The 8,130-nt window shown below is 42.6% G+C and overlaps 1 long non-coding RNA gene across 3 annotated transcripts; it reads left to right on the top strand.

Annotated features, from left to right (window-relative positions):
• Nucleotides 1-814: 814 nt before the first annotated feature.
• On the top strand, nucleotides 815-3,015 carry LOC127317473 (uncharacterized). 3 transcript variants are annotated; one of them, XR_007861166.2, is made up of 5 exons: nucleotides 815-1,318; nucleotides 1,460-1,595; nucleotides 1,676-1,751; nucleotides 1,983-2,147; nucleotides 2,649-3,015. It is a non-coding gene; the product is annotated as an uncharacterized lncRNA (long non-coding RNA). The 3 variants fall into 3 exon arrangements; XR_007861165.2 differs by having other exon boundaries at nucleotides 2,637-3,015; XR_007861164.2 differs by having other exon boundaries at nucleotides 817-1,318; nucleotides 1,983-3,015.
• Nucleotides 3,016-8,130: the final 5,115 nt, after the last annotated feature.

Below are 8,130 nucleotides of genomic sequence, written 5' to 3'. Positions count from 1 at the left end.
ATAAGACATCCTATAAGTTGCAAGCCTCATGCATAGAATACTAATAGTGCCCGCACCTTGTCCTAATTAGCTTGGATTAACACGGATTATCATTGCATACATATGCACTACTGCAGAAAGGCTTATAGCCTCCCGGTGTTTAGTGACTGGCAAAATTATGCATGTCACTAGTACAAACACTAGTGACAGGCTCATATAAGCCTGTCACTAGTACAATACACTAGTGACTGGCGCATAAAAGAGACTGTCACCAGCATTTTTTATAGGCATCGGCTGAAAGGCCAAATATGTTAGTGACAGGCATCTGTCAATGCCTGTCACTGTACCGATATTTTTTTCCACCGACCAAGACAGGTGTAAAACTAAGAATGGTTTTAACTTAATCGGGTTTAATTGTTTATTTTGCCGCGAGACCTTGTTTGGTTTCGGTTCTAGCCAACCAGCACATTTAAGATCTGATTTGTCCTCGCCGACGGCGAGCAGTGAAAGCATATAGGAACGGAGTGCTATCTGGAGCTGATCCTCCTCATTCTGATAGCTATTAGAGTAGCCTTACGGGGCCTACCGTTGAAGTTTTATTTGGTGGCGGAAAGTCTACAAACCATAGCCGGAAGAAGTAAGGTGCATGTGCGGCCGCTGGCTGCTCCTTGCGAGCCTATGGTAGAGGTGTCGACGGTGGGTATGAATACGAGAGGAATTGTATTATGATGATACATATTTATTTTTACGCTAAAGGAGACCCAAAGTGGAGAATAAGAAGGGAACCGTTTGATGCCTCCCGGCTCGCGCGGCGCACGGATGGGCGCACACGCGACTACGCGAGGCGCAAGCAACTTCCTCTGCCCCCACTAACAGCGCTCAGTTTCCTAATCGCTTCGCTTCTGCCCTATTTTTCTTAGAACGATCGCAATCACAAACACTTCCCCTGCCACATCGCCGCTCTGCCGCCGCGCTGCCGCTGCACGCACGCGTGCCCGCCGCCGCCCTGCACGCTGCCACGCGAGCCAGCCCATCGCTGCCGCCGCTTCCCCGCCCGCAAGCTCGCTTGCCGCCGCCGTCCTGTACGCCGCCATGCGAGCCTGCCCGCCGCCGCGAGTCTGCCTCTGGTTTACTCGCAAGCGACCCCCGTTGACTTCGCCACGCCGTGATTGCGCTGGCTTCCTTACTTGCGTCCTTGCTCACCATTCTTGCCCTGTCCCATCCCATCTGCTCTCTTGACTTGATCCGCTCGCGCCGGTGAGGAAGCTTTACGATGGAGGCGTGCGGATGATGCGCCGGTCAACTTCCTTATCAAGAGGAGGGTGGACTCTGGAAAATGGTGAGTTCAATCCTGGCACTTGTGTTCGCGCCTGCCATATAAATTTGTTCAGTTTTGTGTACCTCTTCTTTTACAAGAATATATTGGAAACGTTGATGCAGCCTATTCAAAATCGGTGTTATATTGTCTTATCTCATGCAGTCCGTCTCACATGATCTGGTTCAGTTGAGTTGACTAGCTCGATATGAGCTGAGATGTGTTGGCTTCAGCTACTGCAATTGCAGCAACCGTTTTGCTGTTTTGGGCAGAAATCTCCCTTGTCCCCGGATTGATCCAGGTTCGGCTAGTGATGCGTAGAGAGAGCTAGTGGCAAGCAATCTTGTCTTATATATTAACTGTTCTTTCTTCCAAACGCAGGATGTATCATTCAGGTTTTGTGTGTGTCCTAAACTCCTAATACTAAACGGTGCTACTGCCCAAGAAGCCCATGGAGGTATGTGCCATAGGAAATATATTTTCGGTGTGTATAATTGACTTTTGACAAACCTTTTGTACAATTAGTTTGTTAGGAAATGACAGTTGTCGTTCAACATTAAATTGTGGAATGACCTATATCCCTTATTGTTGTTGTCTCATGTATTTACTTTGAAATCACCGTCGACTACATCCGTAGGAGGTTCCTAGTCGGATGCCACCTCACAGTTGACCCCTTCTATACCTACAGGTCTCCATCAGGCCACTCTTTCTCTTTAGTTCACTTACGATTGTTGGCTGAGAGGGCGCAGCAACCACACATGCGCAGAACCTCACAAAGTTAATCCTTGGTGTGAAAAATAGATGGTCCCAAGCCCCAATTGAATCGTCTCCTTTTGGATTTATTCGTCTAGAGGTCAGTACTTTTCTATCCCCGCCGTTCTACATCACCTCCTTAATTTTGGATTTAGTCATGTACTTTGTGTGTCGTTCTTGTATATGCATTAACATTTTGTGCGGACATAAATAATTTGTGATTCAAATCATGATTCAGAGCTCGCTAAGTTTACTTTGATCTCTGTATATAGTTGTAAAATGAAGAAAAACCACTTCTGTAATTGTACCCTGCATATTGTAATATGATGAGATTGTTTGGTATATTTATTATTTGTCCGGAGAGAACTGGAACAATCACGACACTCCAGATAGATCCTTCAAGAAATATTTGATGTACTCGACACACTTCAGATGATTACTAAACTAATTGCTGTATAATTTGCTACACGTAGGTTATTACATTATTTTATATCACATGCTATGAACCTGTATGTGATTTACATTGAATCTTGTGATTTTATTCAACTGATCTTACTACGAATCAGTTTTTACACTTATCCATAATTAGTTTTGTGTGTAGGTGGCAACTATATATAGAAGATGGTCGCCGGCCAAAACTTCAGCTTGTATGAATGTGATTACAAGACTTGCAACATGAGCTTCTCAAAGCATGAACCATGAATCAAATAGGGACGTTCCGTTTCAAGTTCAGCAATTGCAGATGAATGAGGGAAGAAAAAGATCAGTCGCGCATCAAGATGCCTTAGTTTTAGCCGCAAGATTAGAATTTATGTTTTGTAAAACTTCTCTATGTTATTGCAGGATTGGAGTGCTTTAGTATTGTGTTTTAGTTGAATTTTGTATGATATTATATTGTACCTTCTTGTTACTGCATATTCGTTGAAAACATTTTTTTTTAATACTGAAATTCATATCAGTGACAGGCATGATAATGGGCATGTCACTATAAAACCTCACAGGGCTGCAGCCTTTGATCGCAACTAGTGACATGCATCTCTTTTGCCTGTCACTATTATACACATACTAGTGACAGGCACTTTGCCTGTCACTAGTAATCTCATACCAGTGACTAGTCATTAGTGACAGGCGCTTTGCCTGCCACTAATGGACCTTTTGAGCCTGTCACTGATGACCTATTCTGCAATAGTGATGTTTCAACCAAGTGTCACAAAGGGGTACCTCTATGCCGCCTGTACAAAGGTCTAAGGAGAAAGTTCGCATTGGATTTCTCGCTTTTGATTATTCTCAACTTAGACATCCATACCGGGACAACATAGACAACAGATAATGGACTCCTCTTTTTAATGCTTAAGCATTCAACAACAAATAATATTATCATAAGAGATTGAGGATTTGTATCCAAACTGAAACTTCCACCATGATTCATGGCTTTAGTTAGCGGCCCAATGTTCTTCTCTAACAATATGCATACTCAAACCATTTGATCATGAAAATCGCCCTTACTTCAGACAAGACGAACATGCATAGCAACTTACATGATATTCAACAAAGGTGTAATAGTTGATGGCGTCCCCAGAAACATGGTTACCGCTCAACAAGCAACTTATAAGAAATAAGATACATAGCAACATATTCAATACCACAATAGTTTTTAAGGCTATTTTCCCATGAGCTATGTATTGTAAAGGCAAAGAATAGAATTTTAAAGGTAGCACTCAAGTAATGTACTTTGGAATGGCAGAGAAATACCATGTAGTAGGTAGGTATGGTGGACACAAATGGTATAGTTTTTGGCTCAAGGATTTTGGATGCACGAGAAGTAATCCCTCTCAATACAAGGCTTAGGCTAGCAAGGTTGTTTGAAGCAAACTCAAGTATAAACTGGTACAACAAAAATTACATAAAATATATTGCAAGCATTATAAGACTCTACACTGTCTTCCTTTGTTGTTCAAACACCTTAACCAGAAAATATCTAGACTTAGAGAGACCAATCATGCAAACCAAATTTTAACAAGCTCTATGTAGTTCTTCATTAATAGGTGCAAGGTACATGATGCAAGAGCTTAAACATGATCTATATGAGCACAACAATTGCCAAGTATCAAATTATTCAAGACATTATACCTATTACCACATGAAGCATTTTCCGTTTCCAACCATATAACAATGAACGAAGCAGTTTTCAACCTTCGCCATGAACATTAAAAGTAGCACTAAGAACACATGTGTTCATATGCAACAGCGGAGCGTGTCTCTCTCCCATACAAAGAATGCTTGGATCCGATTTTATTCAAACAAAAACAAAAACAAAAACAAACAGACGCTCCAAGTAAAGCACATAAGATGTGACTGAATAAAAATATAGTTTCACTAGAGGTGACCTGATAAGTTGTCGATGAAGAAGGGGATGCCTTGGGCATCCCCAAGCTTAGATTCTTGAGTCTTCTTGAAATATGCAGGGATGAACCACGGGGGCATCCCCAAGCTTAGACTTTTCACTCTTCTTGATCATATTGTATCATCCTCCTCTCTTGACCCTTGAAAACTTCCTCCACACCAAACTCGAAACAAACTCATTAGAGGGTTAGTGCATAATTGAAAATTCATATATTCAGAGGTGACATAATCATTCTTAACACTTCTGGACATTGCACAAAGCTACTGAAAGTTAATGGAACAAAGAAATCCATCAAACATAGCAAAACAGGCAATGCGAAATAAAAGGCAGAATCTGTCAAAACAGAACAGTCCGTAAAGACGAATTTTTCTGGGGCACTTAACTTGCTCAGATGAAAAAGCTCAAATTGAATGAAAGTTGCGTACATATCTAAGGATCACAAACGTAAATTGGCAGAATTTTATGAGTTATCTACAGACGGGGCTGCTCAATTTCGTGACAGTAAGAAATCTGTTTCTGCGCAGTAATCCAAATCTAGTATCAACATTACTATCAAAGACTTTACTTGGCACAATAATGCAATAAAATAAAGATAAGGAGAGGTTGCTACAGTAGAAAAAACTACCAAGACTCAAATATAAAACAAAAGTGTTGTAGTAAAACAATGGGTTGTCTCCCATAAGCGTTTTTCTTTAACGCCTTTCAGCTAGGCGCAGAAAGTGTGAATCAAGTAACATCAAAAGATGAAGCATCAACAGCGGGGTTTGGAGTTTTCTCAACTATGCATTGTATCTTATCTATGTAAGTAACTCCCCTTTCGTTGCTCCTAGGCTTACTATCCTTATCAAACAAATTTTCTGGAACAAGCCAAGGATAGTTATTTTCTAGAGCTTCATGCATTCCTAGGAGCTTACTAGGTATTGGTACTTTAATCTCCGCACCATCATTAACATTATTAGTGTACTTTATTCTATCCATGTCTATCTTTTCAAGTGTTTTTTGCAAAATCGGTATAAAAACCAAGCCTCTTATGCTTAATAAAAACTTTTCTAGCTTCTTTAGCTATATCACCAAATTCTCTAAGAAGGACATCTAAAACAAAATCTCTCTTTTCTCCCCTTTCCATATCAGAGAGTGTAAGAAACATATGTCGGATTATAGGATTAAGATTAACGAATCTAGTTTCCAACATGCGTACTAAAGAGGCAGAAGCACTTTCATAAGTAGGAACATCTTTTACCAAGGATCTATCTTCAAAATCTTCAACCATACTAATATGAGTGAAAAATGCTTCTATATTATCCCTTCCAATGATAGACCCTTGTCCTACCGGTAAGTCTTTCAAAGTGAACTTAGGAGGAAACATGATGAAATTAAACAAAAGGTAAATAAAGTAAATGCAAGTAACTAATTTTTTTGTGTTTTTAATATAGAGAACGCAAACAAGACAGTAAATAAAGTAAAACTAGCAACTAATTTTTTTGTATTTTTGATATAGAGAACAAACAAAGCAGTAAATAAAGTAAAGTAAAGCAAGACAAAAACAAAGTAAAGAGATTGGATGTGAGAGACTCCCCTTGTAGCGTGTCTTGATCTCCCCGGCAACGGCGCCAGAAAAAGAGCTTGATGCGTGCAGTTGACACACGTCCGTTGGGAACCCCAAGAGGAAGGTGTGATGCGTACAGTAGCAAGTTTTCCCTCAGTAAGAAACCAAGGTTATCGAACCAGTAGGAGTCAAGGAACACGTGAAGGTTGTTGGTGACGGAGTGTAGTGCGGCGCAACACCAGGGATTCCGGCGCCAACGTGGAACCTGCACAACACAATCAAAGTACTTTGCCCCAACGTAACAGTGAGGTTGTCAATCTCACCGGCTTGCTGTAAACAAAGGATTAACCGTATAGTGTGGAAGATGATGTTTGTTTGCGAAGAACAGTAAAGAACAAGTATTGCAGTAGATTGTATTTCAGATGTAAAGAATGGACCGGGGTCCACAGTTCACTAGTGGTGTCTCTCCCATAAGATAAATAGCATGTTGGGTGAACAAATTACAGTTGAGCAATTGACAAATAGAGAGGGCATAACAATGCACATACATGTCACGATGACTACTATGAGATTTAATCAGGGCATTACGACAAAATACATAGACCGCTATCCAGCATGCATCTATGCCTAAAAAGTCCACCTTCGGGTTAGCATCCACACCCCTTCCAGTATTAAGTTGCAAACAACAGACAATTGCATTAAGTATGGTGCGTAATGTAATCAACACAAATATCATTAGACAAAGCATTGATGTTTTATCCCTAGTGGCAACAACACATCCACAACCTTAGAACTTTCTGTCACTGTCCCAGATTCAATGGAGGCATGAACCCACTATCGAGCATAAATACTCCCTCTTGGAGTTACAAGTATCAACTTGGCCAGAGCCTCTACTAGCAACGGAGAGCATGCAAGAACATAAACAACACATATGATAGATTGATAATCAACTTGACATAGTATTCCATATTCATCGGATCCCAACAAACACAACATGTAGCATTACAAATAGATGATCTTGATCATGATAGGCAGCTCACAAGATCTAACATGATAGCACAATGAGGAGAAGATAACCATCTAGCTACTGCTATGGACCCATAGTCCAGGGGTGAACTACTCACACATCAATCCGGAGGCGATCATGGCGATGAAGAGTCCTCCGGGAGATGATTCCCCTCTCCGGCAGGGTGCCGGAGGCGATCTCCTGATTCCCCCGAGAAGGGATTGGCGGCGGCTGCGTCTCTGGAAGGTTTTCCGTATCGTGGCTCTCGGTACAGGGGGTTTCGTGACGAAAGCTTTAAGTAGGCGGAAGGGTAGGGTTGGAGGCGACGCGAGGGACCCACACCATAGGGCGGCGCGGGCCCCTCCCTGGTCGCGCCGGCCTATGGTCTGGCCACCTCGTGGCCCCACTTCGTATCCCCTTCGGTCTTCTGGAAGCTTCGTGGAAAAATAAGACCCTGGGCGTTGATTTCGTCCAATTCCGAGAATATTTCCTTTGTAGGATTTCTGAAACCAAAAACAGCAGAAAACAGCAACTGGCTCTTCGGCATCTCGTCAATAGGTTAGTGCCGGAAAATGCATGATAATGACATAAAGTATGTATAAAACATGCGAGTATCATCATAAAAGTAGCATGGAACATAAGAAATTATGGATACGTTTGAGACGTATCACCGACCGATCACGCTGCCACCCTCCTCCCACCGAGATCCACCACTCCATCGCGCCCCTCGCCATGATCCAGATTATGTAACCGAAGCCACCGCCACCAGACCCGCCGCCCACCGTCGCTGCCCATGGAAGACCCTGCCTCCGCGCGAAGGGGATTCCGCGGGCGCGCCACCTCTGCCCCTGCCTTCGCAACCGGGCGCAGCCGCCACCGTCGACCCCGACGGCGGCAGCGGCCAGGAGGAGGAAGATCGCCTGCTTTTTTCTTCTAGGGTTTGGGTCGCCTGGAGCCGCCTCGCGCGAGACGACCCGTGGCGTTGTTTCCTCCTCTCGAACTGGAATTAGCTAACAAATATTTTGTTAGCTCCATAATGGAACAGAGTAGTTCAGTGATATTAAGAGACATATCCCACCCGAAAATTAAATCGATTCGGCCCAATGATCTCGGTTATACCAGTAAGT

This window comes from Lolium perenne, chromosome 7 (genome assembly GCF_019359855.2).
Source record: "Lolium perenne isolate Kyuss_39 chromosome 7, Kyuss_2.0, whole genome shotgun sequence".
NCBI lineage: Eukaryota > Viridiplantae > Streptophyta > Magnoliopsida > Poales > Poaceae > Lolium > Lolium perenne.
This window is presented reverse-complemented; position numbering and strand designations above follow the sequence as displayed.